Below are 15,411 nucleotides of genomic sequence, written 5' to 3' on the forward strand. Positions count from 1 at the left end.
TCACTTCAACATGTACTGTTGAATGACCAAGCTGAATGCCTTTACAATTTCATTAGCCATGCAGATTTGTGGTTTGTCTGATATGTATTAGGAAGTTTGTGAGGGTACAGATTTTAAGTTCAACAAACATTCAAGAAGGGAAACATTTCTAAGAGTTGGGGCAGACAGAGAAGTGCTTATGAAGGGCTTGAGTAGAACATTGACAGAGAGAATGATGACTAATAAGCAAGCAGGGGTATTCTAAACACATACAATGAGAAAAACAAAGGCTTAGATATAGGGAGCTTGAGATTTCAAGAGAAGTATAAACATATTGGTTGATTGGAATAAAGATTTACGAGAGAATCTGGGGGTAGAATGTGGTGAGCCTTCAATTTCAAGCTTAGGAGATCAGAGTATATTCTATATAGATAAGAAATAGCTACAGAAAATACAGACCAGGCATAACTTTTATACAGCTAATTGGGCAACAGAGTTTATTCATTCAATAAATATTTATTAAGTGCATATTAAATGCCTAGAACATACACTGTTACAGGTGCTAAAAATACAAGCATGAAAAAAGATCACATTGTAGAATCTATCACAGAAGAAACAAGGAAAACACAGGAAGACTAGTTCGGATATTATTATGGTATACAAAATCACTACTTATATCTCCACTTCACACACACACACACACCATACTCTCTTGTCTTCAGCCACACTAAAGTGTTCTGACATCCCCACTTCACCTTCGACATGAGCAGTTAAGAAACTCTGTAACCACTGTTACAGGTGCTTACCCATCTCTGTTGTTTCAGGGAGGGGAGAAAATGCTAATAACCTCTGGATGGAGATGTTTGGTTTTCAAGGGTTTTCTTGGATAATCACCAGCAAGAAAAACCAGCACCTGGGTCCAAAGATTCTTAACACTTTACCACTATGTATTATTCCATTATTTTTTTTTTAAAGCCAATATTTTCAGTGCTTATTCAAAGATAGATACAATTTAGATACTATATTTAAAAGTATACCAGTTTTTAATCACTCTTCATATACTTCTTTTCTTTAGGATTAGTGAATTTTATTTAATCATCACAATAAACTTAGGAGAGAGATACTAATATCATCTCTATTTTATACATGATAAAATTGAAGCATAGTTGGAAACTTATGGATTATCAGGGCTACACTAATGATGACCTCAGCATCTTACTGCCCCCTGCTGTCACTGAATCGAACCTTTTTTCTTTCATCTTATGCCTCTTCAAATACTAGCAACAACAACATAAGATCATTTACTGGGTGCCTGCCACGTGCTTCCATACTATGTGCTGAAACCAATAGTAGGGATTCTAAAGATGTACTAACTTTTTCTACTTAATAGCTGTCCCATGTGACATCCTGTCACTCTGATTTTCCTTGTCCCTAGGTTTGGATGGCACCCACAATATTCTTTCTCTGTTTTTTCTCCAGGATGATAAGGAATATATATAATGTGGCTAAAAGACTCCTATAGATGCATATTACACAGTCGAAGTCAAATTCTCAATATCCATAAAAGCCATTCTACTTTTCCCTAGTAGTTCTCTTTTCTACTCTATTGAAGAGCTATTCCGATATTTTAACCTCCCTTCAGAAGTTTCCAGTTTCTGCCCCTACACCCTTCATTCTTTGTAGTAAATGGCATTGGAGAAAATGAGCTTCCTTAGCACTTCTAAATGTTCTACCATTTACAAGGTCCACTTTATTCTCACCTCTCTCACTTCCCTCCTTTGATCTTGTCTTAAAGAATGAAGTGTACCCCTAAAGAAGAAGCTAATTGCTCTGCTTATGCCTCTGAACCTGTGTCTTTCAATTCTTTCAGGACTTTGATCTTCAATATTTTTATTTTTCTTAATTATTTTTCTTTCTTTAGTCTCTACCTCATATTCCTTGGCATACAAATATCTTTAAACCTACCTTAGTTTTAGTAAACCAAGACTTTCTCTAGACCCTGATAATACTGTAGTTACTATTCTAAGTCTTTGATTATTTTGTCCTAAGGATTCTCACCCTCAGCTAGTCAATGCTTCACTTCGTTATAAAGCAGATAACTCTTGAATGCCTGCTATATACTAAGTATTCCAAGCTCTGCTAAACTAACAGTAAGCAAAAGTTTATGTCCCTATGACTCTTAGATGGTAGGAGAAGATAAATAATATAATAAAATCGTATACTACGTTTAAAAATTAATAAGCTAAATAGAAAACTAAGATAAGCAAGGACAACGGGGTATGAGTAGGAAGGTTGTAATTTTGAATAGGTCAGCAAAGGAAAGTGTCACTGAGAAACAACATTTGAAAAAAATTTATATGAAAGTGATATCTGAGCAGAGACAAAAACAAGTGCTAAGGCTCCATGACTGAAGAGTACCTGCGTATTCCAAAAACTGCAAGGAGGTTAGTCTGGCCAGAGCAGAGTGGGTAAGAGAGAAAGTAGTAGATGATGTCAGGTGTGTCAGATGATGTCACTTATCTGTTCTCCTTTATCCCACTCATTTACTTGGTTTGAGTACACATTTTATATTTATGCAGAAGTTGTTTATACACATGGCCCATCTCCTTTATTTGAACATCATCATCTTTACAGCACAATTTAATCTTATCATTGTACCCCTCAAGACTCTACCTTTGTTCTTTTGATACAATAGATATGCTTAACCAATATTTCTTTAATAAAATTAATGGAATAAATTTTGACTTTAAAAAGGAAACATTTCATTTTGAACATATTTAAAAATTCTTTCAATTATTTTTTTTTCATATGAAAGCAGGGTGCTAGCTACATAGTTTATGGTAAAGACTATGTAATTCATATCCTCTACTTTTAAACAGAATAATATCTAAATTTGGTCATTATGAACTTCTCCTTCTCCTTAAAGGTTAATGATACTAGTACTTTTTACTTCTTTTAAATTTATAAGTCCGTGCTTGTTCTTTTAAATCTAAAGGACTATCAATAAGTTCCCAAATGTAACCTTGAAATTTATAGCTAAACAACACAAACATAAAATAAACAAAAATGGCATCAATTAGATGTCTTATAGTCACATAGATTTGGATTCTCTTTCTTTGATTTCCAAATTCAAGGAGAAGAAATTACGTTCTCTAAATGTGAAACCTCTTAGGGGAAAAAATATAGATTGTCAAAAGATATGTTAATAAGTGTATCCTTAGGCTTAATTGAATGCATATTCTAGGGTGCTGTGAGTAACACCATGAAACTGCAGATGTTTTGTGGTTTTCGGAAATAGAAAACTTCCCCACTCCAACTATGCTCATTAAAGTTCTCAATAGCATATGTAAAACATAAAGTATTGGTTTAAATGACCACACCAACCTCTAACCGTGGTTATTACCTTTTTAAGTATGAGAGGCAATTTTAAGCAGTTTCTATTTGCTATGTGGACAAGCATTATTCCAAGCCACTTCCCTCCTATAGGCAGCTACATTTCAAAAGTGGCCGACATGACTTTCTTATAGGTGGAGACACTTAGAGGCAAACAGTTTATCAAGAGCTCTGAAAGCTTCTGAATTTTTTTTTTAAAAAAAGTTACAGAGTTACTAGATAGTATATTGTTAGAGTTTGAACACTCTTGATTATGTAAATGGTAGCATGATTAAGGAAAAAGACTTTGTATAAAGCATATCTGTGCTCTTGACTAGACTCGGATATGCTTTGCTGTGACCTTGTTTGGTTACCTAACACCTCTGAACTTCAGTCTTCCCTTCTATAAAATGGAGATAACAGGGTGCCTGCCATAGAGTTTTTATGAGGATTGAATAATGCACATGAAGCATGTAGAAGACATTCAGTATATGAGAACTATTCTAATCACCATCATCACCAACACAATCATCATTCATATTATCGTGGTCATCTATTCAGCGGTTCTCAACCTTTTTTGCATAAGTGACCGGCACTTCTATGAAAATCTAATGCCTGATGATCTGAGGTGGAGCTGAGGCGGTGATGTAGCACTGGAGAGCAGCTGCAAATAGAGATGAAGCTTCACCGGCTTGCCAGCTGCTCACCTCCTATTGTGCAGCCTGGTTCCTAACAGGCCACAGACTGGTACCAGCCCATGGCCCGGGGGTTGGAGAACCCAGATTTATATAATTACTAAAACCATTTTTAAGGAGATTATAGTTTTAACTTCAGTATTTCATTTTTGAAAAAGTTATTAGTTTCTTAATGTTTCTGCAGCTTAAAAGGTGACCTTTAAGTATTTCCAAGATTTGATGGGTTGGCTAAGTCATCCTAACTGTAGCAAAGTACCACAGTCTCCAACAAAGCTCCCTAAACCCTCCTGTCATTGGGTAATGGAGCACAAAAGATCTTACATTTAGCAGAGCATTCTTCTGTGACTCGAAAGTGTACCTCTGTGGGTATGTACAGCAGAAGCTCAGCTGAAATAGCAGGAACTTCTAAATGAAGTGCAGACTTCTAAAGTGAAGTCTGACATTTAAGTCAACATTCAAGTCTACATTTGTGTAGAGTGTATTTTCTTTCCAGTGTTCTAATTTCATAATTTTATTGCATTATCGATGGTCTAGGTGGACATACTGGCTAACAGTTGGCTTAGAGTTTTTAACTTAATTTTTAGTGCATTTAATGACTTTTTCAATTTGGTCCCCAAAATTCATTGATAAGTAAAAGATTCACTGACTTCATCACTAAATACCAATTTTTGCTGGATGCTCACAGCAATATTTTTAATGAGCAAAGATTAATTTAAAATCTGAAATTTCTTGAGTCGAATCTTGCTAGTCATTCATTACAACATAGTTCATTTCATCAGTCCCAAAATAACAGTGGGTATCATTAATTGGGCAAATCCCTGAACACCAGTTTAGCACATTTTAGCAATTTAAACTATAACAATTTACACCAGAAGAGACACAAAGTGTTATGTCCAGACATAAAATCCCTTTGAGACATGAGGCAAACAACTTGAATCACTTTATTGTTTCAATGCTCTGAAAAAGCAAATGTTATGTAATGTTACAGACTTTCCATAAGTGAGAAGGATGGCTTAAGATTTATAAATTTTATCTTCTTGGGCAGACCCTAGTGAAAATAAAATTTAATTGCTCAAAGTTGCTATATTTAAAGTACTTTAAAAATGTGCCACTGTGTACTTGTTTTCACTTAAAAAGATAACTCTAATTTCTAGATAAAGAAATAGGCATAGAGAATGTGTCCATTGTTCCAACGTAGCCCTGTTACTGAATATGATATGTGAACTGCATGTAAATTCTGTAATACATACATCAATTTTCAGTTATTAGATTACTTTGAAATAAATTTCCTAATTGTTATGAAAAGTTTTGGTCAGTTTTTTTCTCTTGATGGTAGTTTGAATTAATGATTTTCATGTAATTGCACCGTGTAAATAGAATGCATGATAATAAATTGAAATTTGCAAATATGATTTATCAAAAAAAAATCCATAATGACAAACTATTTAAAAGTGCTAAGAAATTTATCTCATTTGTTTTAGGTTTTATTCCTCTTAATTTTGTCAAAACGCAGATATTTTAAAATGTGAGATTCTTCTTGCTATAAGTTTTTTCATCTGAATTTCTTCTTTCTTGCCTCCAATTCCACTTCACATCAGACATTAAGAGAACAGAGGAAAATATTTGTGTGGGTTTCTGGTATCTTTGTATGCTCTGCCTGACCATAAAGCCTTTTTGCCTTCGACCACACAGAGATGCCAAGGGGGGTTCTTGATTTCAGAGACAGCTGGCTAATACTTAGGCTCAAAGCAGCAGGGAACTGGGAAGGAAGAATGAAAGAAATTATCTCTCCCATTGCCTAGTGGAGTTCCTTTCCTGTCTTATGGAGCTGGAAAGAGAAACTCTATATGAATGAGGCTGTGGATATATTTATTTTTGAATCAAGTATTTTAAAATAATAACTCCTCCCAATGACAAAAGCTTCTAAAATTCAACCCTTCATCCTGAATTAAGGCATACAACTCAAAATTTAGACTATAATTTCCATACAACCAAATGTTGCATTTCAAGTCAGTTTAAACTTATGGGGGTAAAAAAATAACTTGTTTGCTTCTCTAATTGCCTTTTTTTTCTATTCAACATGTTAAAGTAGAAATAATGTTCTGCCATTATTTTGCATCTTTTAATTTTTAAATCTATTAATACCCACTCACCCTGGAAAAAGCTACATTTCTCTAGTTGAACTAAAGCACAGGAAATATTATGTGATTTAGTCAAGGTCATGCATAATTTCTGTGCCTAGAGAGGCATAACAGGATATCTAAAACTACATTTCTACTCTGGAAAATGTTATCTCATTATTTTTGAAAAAGCTCACAGATATAGTTATTTACTAATATGGTTTTCACTATGACCCTTTAAAATGGATTGAAGAGCAGAAATCACAGTATTACTATAAATTGATATTTTTCACCTTTATATTTTTCCATGTTAATAAAAAGCTTTCTATTATTCCTTTCTTTGTTCTTTTCCGAGAAACTCACATGTAATTTTTAAACAATTGGTAGGTTGATTTCTTGATTGAGCACCTTCTGCTGTTTCTGTCATTTTTAAGATTATATTCAGTGCTGCAAAAGTGCTGGCAGTTCTAGCTGCAAGATAATTGAGTCACCATTTAAAATGACGTTTGTTATCCTTCTAGCACCATAAAGACTGTGGTGGCAGGTAATTCCTGTCTTAGAAAACGTCAGTGTTGGTCCTAAGCTAAATTATGAAGTAGTTAAATTTAAGTGTTATGCTTTTTTTATTTCTTTGATCAGTTTTAGAATACCTATACCTTGAAAAGAGATTGTTCTCTGTAGACATTATGTATAAAGTTTAACATTATTTGTGTTTAATATAAATCTTTTGAAATTGTTTTTAATGCAAAATTTTAATGTATAATAATAATAGAGATGTGTTTATTCAAACTATTTCTTCCCCTGATATTTCATAGTTCTTCCAGTTGTATTCTCTCAAGTATACATGCTTAAATCCTTGAAGTTTGCTTAAGCTCTCTGTAATTCAGTTGTCTCATATATAAAGTAGAGATAATAGTTAATAGCCACTTTCTGGGTTGCTGTGGGGATTAAATGAGATATAGCATAATGCATGGTGTATAATAATATCTACTGCCAGCAATTATTAGCCATTATTGTTATTTACCTCTAACTACTATGCATAATTACATATCAAAACTTCTCCTTATTAATATATATTATATCGAGCATTAAAAAAATTATTCATATCACCCTGATGATATTTTGGGTCCTTGCTAGCTTTCTGAACTGCTGCTATATAGCTCTCTTTACACAAGCATTTACTGAGTTCCTACAAAGACTAATGCATTTGGGGAAATTTAGATTTCCAAAGTTGAATCAAACTCTGTCTCTCAAGAAACATTTGAACTAATTAGGAAGAAAAAAATAGGAAGAGATTTACAACTAATATGACTAAAAAAGATCAAAATTTAAAAAATAATAATAATAATCTGGTACAAGTAACAAGGAGATGTTACTCCAGACAGATATCAGCTTGTTCTAAGGACCAGAGTGATGAGAGAGAGAGGAATTAGAGATGCAGTGCTTTGGAAGCATGAATAATAATTTAAGTGAGAATTTGACTTCTTTTCTTTAAAATATTAGAACACATGTCTTAAGTTCTTTCCTATCACATCTACAGTACACTAATTATTTGACAAGTTTTTGCGGGATAATTGTCACAATTATTTTTAGAATATTTTTAAGTAATTCAAGTAAATGTTAAGTAATATATAAGTCAGTATTTCATCGATTGCACTGGTTATAATACATTATATTCAAGATGGGAACTAGATGTCACAACCTGATGTCATGTCATTTATTTGACAGTAAAAATTGGTATCTACAACTTATTTTACTACTGTAGCTAATCTATGCATAATATAGTGTAACAGCCTCAGAATTCAATACTCTAGCAGGAAGGAGGGAGATGCTGAATGGAGATGTAGCTTTGTCTGATTTACAAAGAGAACATTGTGCTTATCACAATCAATAATAACAATGATGATAATGATATATTGACTATTGGTTATGATTCATGCTGGCTGATATTTCTCACTGCTCTTGCTTTTCTTTAAAAGAACTTTACATTTTGAAAATAATAGTTTATCTTTTTGCAGTACCTTTTAGAAATTGAAATTGGTTGAATTATACAATGCTGACAAGCACCAAAATGCTTAATTTGATCTTAAATATTTATGAGGTTAGACTCTAACCCTTAGCCTCATTTTAAGTTGTCTAGTTATTGGCTTTTAAAGGTGTTTTGAGGGGTTATGAGATTATAATCTTGAAGACAATGTACTCAAACTAGCCATCCCTAGAAAAATTTAGCATATCTGGTTTCTGTGTCAATATCATTTTTTTCTAGATACTTTGGTGCTGAAAATAGTAAGAAAAGTTATTTCAAAGAGATTAAAAATATTGTGTAAATAGATTGCAACTAAGGTAAATTTTTAGAAATGGTCTGTAAGCAGTTATTGAACATTTACAAGATATAAATAGACTATAATGAAAAAAATTATATTTATATCTATATATTTGCTAAACATAATTCTCCAGGTAACTCATCAATGACATACCACTAGCAAATTTTTTTATGTATGACCCACAGAAAACAAGTTTTCAGATGTCTACACTAGAGAAACTATAAAGTTTAAACCACAGGAATTAGAATGTCCTAATTATTTATATTTGCAATATTCAAAATGGCTTCTTTTCCTTTTTCCCCAATGACTCCTTTAGAACCATTATATTTTGACAGTGTCCTTAGTAACAATTCACTGAATGTATTATAATAGTTCTGAAAGGGCCAGGAGTATAATATACTGTCACTCCTTATTAACTGAGCATTTGAGTATGTGAAAAATTGTTGGTTTAGTTAGTTATGAAACCAATGTCCTGGCAATAGAGCAAACACAAGAATAATTCCATTTCAAAAGAACAACCCCAGAGCCTTAAAGAGAGCAACCAATATTTAACTATTTTAATAAGCCAAAATTCTGATTTTAAAGACACCAAAACAGATTTGTTGTATCATGTTCATCCAGGGGGGTGGGGGTGGGGGAACCTAACTGAATGAGCAACAATCTTTCAATTTGTTTAAAAGCCTTTGACAGACTTAAAAAAAGAAACAGATTCTTAAATGTTAAGGAAAAAACTGAGAGCAACAGTTTTTAAACCTCTGACACAATTACTAAGAAACAAATTCTGTTAGCTTCGAAAAGTTGGAAAGGATCTTTATTTTTCAAATACGCTGACAATCATAAAGTAATGGATTTTTTAAAAGCAGAGACTCCCTGCAAATATTTACATTTTTACATGTAGAATTCTGGAGTGGTTGCTTAGTAGAGCAAGGGATGGCAGTTTCATCATATTTAATTCATCAATGTTTCCTTTCCCATGCACACCAAAACTACGTATTTCAAATCATGATCCTTACAGGCTAGAAACTTTGCCACTGCAAGGAAAGCAGAGAAGTTGGACCACGGGGCTTTCTGACTTCCTGCTCACAAGGATAGTCATCTTGTGGTGTGAGCAGGGATTCAGCATAGCGGCTCATGGCTCCACAGCAAAATTGTAAATGGGTGAAAAGTGTTTGCTTTTGGTCTTTTCCTGTAGTGATATTCAAAATGTCTTTTTTCTTCCTCTTGCCTGGAGCCCCAGAAGATAATGTATCTCATCATGCCTCTTCCCCCAACACACCACTTCCACAATCACAGTACTTGCTCTAGCCAGGGGGTAGTCAGTCTCAACTTTTTATATATTTACATATTAATTAGAAGCTCTCAAAATTTTTTTGGAAAAGAAAAGAAATGTGTGAAGATTTCTCAAGTTTGGGGTTCTTTCCACCATTACTGGAATCATACTACAGAGGCAGATGCCAACTTGAAAGACTTGTCATAGCCACAAGGTGTCATAACCTCATTTAATGAATATATATATATATATATATATATACACATATATATATATATAATGAATATATATAAAATAAATATATATGTTATATATTTCTCTCTTTTTAGTTTTTTAAGTCATGATGTTTGCCTTCCCCCACCCTTCCATCGCTTACATACTTTAGAAAAGGTAGCAGTGGAGAGCAGTGGGAGGGGGGACACACACTTAGAGATGTAGAACTAAATGGCTCTTTCTGTGCTATTCAAAAGGAAGCCTCTTGTTTTATCCCCACCAAGAACAGGAGGGACTATTTATTTTTTTAAGTTATTAGACGTGATTATTGGCTATCCATGAGTAATTTAGCCCTTACTAAGTCAAAAGCAAATAAAAAAGAGGCTATCAAATCTCAAACAGATTACAAATGTAACAAATGTAAAAATATAAAGAGAAATATGAAGAGAGAAATAAGAAAACAAATTTATAACTTAGGGATGTAGGATGTTGATTCCATCGTATCTTTTTTATCAAAATAAATTTATTGGAGAAAGAAAATAGGAAGAATTTTAAAACTACAAAATGCTTAGCCAAATAAAATATTTTTCTGCCCAGTGACTATTTCAGAATTAAAGTTACCCTAGAATAAAACATAAACTTGAGAATACAAAGCTTAACAGGTAAGGGAGAGTAAATACTATTTAGAGGGTGTCTGAAATGAACCAAATATTTTAGATGCATTTTCTCATTTAACCTTTACAGCAACCCTGTGATACTGGTCTTGTGGTTTCCACATCACAAATGAAGAAATTGAATCTCGTGGAGATAAAGTAATTTCCCCTGGGAATAAGTAAATGCACAACCTGGGAATAAAATACAGGTCTATTTGACTCAAAGCTAGTTCTCTTTCTAATATACAGTTCTTTGAGTTTTGCTCAAATACAGTTGATTCTCAGGTGTCTCTAATTTTGAACTATCATAAAAAAGAGTGGGAGCCGTATGAAGTACAGAAACTTTTTTCAGAAAATATGGTATATTAATAAGCAATGCAAAGAAAGTAAAAAAGAGGTAGATTACAATTATCCTATGAAACAAAAACTTATATTCACTGACCCAAAGGAAAGAGTCACAGGCAGAAGGAATAATTAAAAGGGAGACTTAGTGATTACTGCCTTATGGTTTTCTATAACCTTAAGTGCTAGAGTACATATCATTTCCAGACAGAGGCATTAATTAAGATACACTTTCTCTTGATATCTTCAGTATTCCATTCGTATATGTAAAATGTCACGTTGTAGGAATTAAAGTTTTATGGGTCTGGATTACAACAAAAGAGTAACAGGCCCAAAGACTGAGAAGAGGGGGTTAGAGAAAAGATGAGTTAGACACCACGATTTTCAGTTCACCTGTCCCAAGTGTGTGAGCTTTGAATCTTATTTGTAAGTGCTATGAAAACTATGAGAGTAATGGGGTGGCATTAATTTTATATTCAAACTACCTTGGGAATCTACCTTGGGAAAATTAATATTATTTTTTCATTTTCAGAGATTTAGACACCAACAATGTGAAGTTATTTTTATCAGACAGAAAGTCAAAGAGATTAAAAGTACAAATAACAGGATTATAAAATGAGGCAACTGAGCTAAACAAAAATATTTTTCACTTATTAAATCTTTTCAGCATTAGATTGACAACTTGTTGTTGTTATTGTTGTTTATTATTATTATTATTATTTTAAGACCACCTGGTATTCCTAGGTGGTCTCCTATCCAAGTACTAACCAAGCCCGACCCTGCTTAGCTTCCAAGATCAGATGAGATTGGCTTTGTTCAGGGTGGCATGGTCGTAGTCGTTATTATTTTTATTTTTAACATTTTATTATGAAATAAAGCACGAATACAGAAAACCACACAAAACAAATGTATGACATTATGAATTATTATAAGACGGATACTCTTCTATCTTCACCTAGGTCAAGAAATAAAACTAAATCACCTGCCCCAGAAGCCCTTTCCATACTCTGCACCAATTTCAACCTCTTTCCTTCCCTCCTTTCTAAGTAACCATTACACTAACCTTAATAATGATTAATTACTAGAATTTCTTTTTAAATTTGTTATCCAAGTGTATATTCATAGAAAACAGTTTAGTTAGCCTTGCTCATTTTTTTTTTTCAATTTAAAGTATGTTTTATTCTGTAGTCTCTCCCTCTAGTCCTTGAGTTTTCTTAGTATATTTGTACTAGTACCTAGGGCATTCGACCTATAGCATTCCCATGGTCTGCATTTTGCTTATTGTGTGCTCTTAGTACAGTGGAACGTGATTCTCTGTCTTCTGTATTTCCTGCAAGTTGGCTGTTGGATTCAGAGACTGGATCAGAGTCATCCCCAACCCTTTGGCAAGACTATGGGTGGTGGCATATTCTTTTCTCAAGAGGCACATAATATCTGGTGGCTTCTCACTTTGAGATACTAACAGTTATTGATGCTCAAAGCCTAAATTCATTAATTTATTCACAGCTACCAACTTCTGGCATTTCTTTATCATTTGTTAATTGAAATAGTTTTATAAAGAGACCCTTTCACCATCTTCTATTTAGTTAACCATATAGAAAAGATTAACTAAATTGAAAGAACCAAGACTAAATACTAGATTCTTTCCATTTATTTATCGTTTTTCAAGATAAAATGAATTGATTTCTATCATCTTGCAAAGGCCAATTAGATTTTTTATATATAGTTAAGAATTTTTTAATTTAAATATGTTTGAAGAGTTTAAATCAATTGTAATTATTCTTTTTTGAAGTTCAGATAGTTCCATTTTGATAGAGGAAGCATCTTTACTTTAGCCTGAGGCCTTCTCACACGAGCTTAGCAGCAGTTTCTGCTAGCTTCTTCAATATTTGATATGATAATATAGCGCAGGCTTATTTATACCATCTCTGTTTCAGACCTGGAATCAGCTTTTTCTTGTAGTCTGTTTCTTTTTGTGAGAAATGGCATTTCAAGGTGACAACTTGAGTACAAGGAATGTTCATTACTGGAGCATTGATCACTGTCTTTAGGTCTTACTAGTAGAGCGCGTTAGATAATATATCTGTAAAAATAAAATGCCTCATGAATTTCTATGGATATTTCTCATTCATATCAGGACTTTAGTATTTATTATTATTATTTTTTATTTAATATCTTCTGTATCTTCCACATCAAAAATGTTGGTAACAAAGGACTTGGGATGATAGCATTACAATAACTTGTAATTAATTATTTAGTTTATACCATATTACACATGTAACATTCAGAATAACAGTACTAGATGTATATATACTTCTAAATACATAATATAAATATAGTTCCTAAAAGAGTTGTAAAATATTTAACATATTATTTCTCCCCTCCCTTACATTACCTAAATATGTAGTCTTGGTGTCCTTTTATTTTTTTCATTTTTTTATTAAGTTTATTGGGGTAACATTGGTTAATACAATTATATAATTTTCAGGTGTACATTGTAATTTAACATCTATATATTCTATTGTGTGTTTACCACCCAAAGTCCAGTTTTCTTCAGCCATCATATATTCGATCCCCTTTACCCACTTCACCCTCCCCCTACTCCCTTATATTTGACTCCTTTTAACCGTCTACCTACCCCCTCCTCCTCTACCCCATACCCTCTGGTAACCACTAGTCTATAGTTCATGTCCATGAGTCTGTTTGTTTGTCCTATTCATGTGTTACTTTTAGGGTTATGTCCCTAAGTGATATAAACCCACATAAGTGATTTTCAACTTTTTCTGTCTGGCTTATTTCACTTAGCACGATTATCTCGAGGTCTATCCATGTTGTCGCAAATCGCAATTTTCATCTCTGCTTATGGCTGAGTTGCTCTCCTTTTTTAACCCTTACTTAGTCTTAGTTCTACAAGTAACTGTATGCTTGATGTCACCTCAGTCCTTATCTCTTTGCCTCCTTTAATCATTTGATTTGTTTGAAGATCATTCACTGGTAGATTCCTCAAGAATAGTTTATGTGAATAATACTCCTTTGTATGAAATTTGTCTTTATGAACTTTTAGGGGGATGTAAGAGTCAAGATATCTTTTCTACCTACACAGAGCTTTTTGGTTGTTTTCTCATAGTGATCCAAAAAATACGGTGCCTTGTTTTCCAAGATTTCCTGCAGCTGTTCTTCTTACCTGCTTTTATGTGGACCATCTCTCTCTTTAATCTCTTTGTCAGTATTCTGTCCAATTTTGATTCTTCTCCAGTAGTTTTCCCATAGAGTGGGGCCCTGGGATGTCAATTTTAAGAGATATAGAGCCTAGGCTGCTTGCAGCCTCTTGTGTTCTGAAGACATACCTAACTGGGGTCTCTTGTACTCACTGACTATTGTACTAGGCAAAACCACTCTCATTTTCAACTTCTATTCTCAACTTGGCCCACCATGCTTTCCAGTGAAAAGCTCTTGACATTTTGGGGTTCTCAGTACCATCAGATGCCCCATTACTTCCCTCTACTTATTCCCAGAAAGACCCAAGTAACCCATAGCCTGTGACTGGCAGCATTGTGTCCTCAGAAGCTTATATTTGGGGTCATGGTGATATCTTGTCATCTAGTTTTGTTATAAATGTTGTTCATAGGTTTTTGGTTTTGCTGTCTTGTTAATTTGTCTATTTTTGTGTTAGGTTCAGAGAAATTTGAAAACTATGCTGTTACTGCTATTCTTGTTAATCTGTTTTGTTAATCGTTTTGTTAATCTGTCTATTTTTATTTTAGGATTCCAAGAAGTTTGAAAATTATGCTTTCATAGTTTTCTATGAAAACTATGTTACTGCTATTCCCCCCAAAATTCAATAACTGGTTATTATTGAATAGTGATACAAAAATACTCCAATTAATAGGAAAAATAAAATTAATAGACTCATAAATAACACAGGCAGTGGAATCATAAGTTTCTTCCTATGGAAAAACATGAAATTTCATTTAAACAAATATAATTAGTACCCAAAAACAATGCAAAATAAAGATATCTAGATTTAGTGAAAAATTCAGAAATAATAACTACTTGTATAGTCATTTGACTATAAGTTAGCTAGAAGTTGTGTTCTAGGCAGTATCTTGGCTGTGAGATATGCTTCTTAATAATTTTGTAATAACCTGTCTTCTACTCCTGCCTGGGAAGCACATTGCTGGAAAGAACAAGAACCCATGATACATACAGCCTCTGATTATGCATGCTCACAGCCAGAGGCTGTAACATCGACTTTCTGAGTGAGGGGCTTAAAGAATCATAAGAGACCAGACTCCTCATGTGAGTATCAAGTATACACACACATCAGATGGTTCTTGGAGTGTTCAATACTGCAAAGATCTGTGCATGTCCACTGTCTCTCTGCCAGAGTGAAATAACCCTATTAATTGAAGCTGAACTGTTAGAGCGGAGATGAAAATCTGA

The 15,411-nt window shown here is 33.5% G+C and overlaps 1 protein-coding gene and 1 pseudogene across 1 annotated transcript in view; one reads left to right on the forward strand and one right to left on the reverse strand.

Moving 5' to 3' along the window:
• The window catches only part of KCNH7 (potassium voltage-gated channel subfamily H member 7), a 415,423-nt gene that overhangs the window by 119,293 nt on the left and 280,719 nt on the right, over nucleotides 1-15,411 (forward strand). The gene's annotated exons all lie outside the window — the stretch shown is intronic.
• LOC111739431 lies at nucleotides 11,687-11,806 on the reverse strand (annotated as a pseudogene).

This window comes from Pteropus vampyrus, unplaced genomic scaffold, assembly GCF_000151845.1.
Source record: "Pteropus vampyrus isolate Shadow unplaced genomic scaffold, Pvam_2.0 Scaffold2, whole genome shotgun sequence".
Taxonomy (NCBI): Eukaryota; Metazoa; Chordata; class Mammalia; order Chiroptera; family Pteropodidae; genus Pteropus; species Pteropus vampyrus.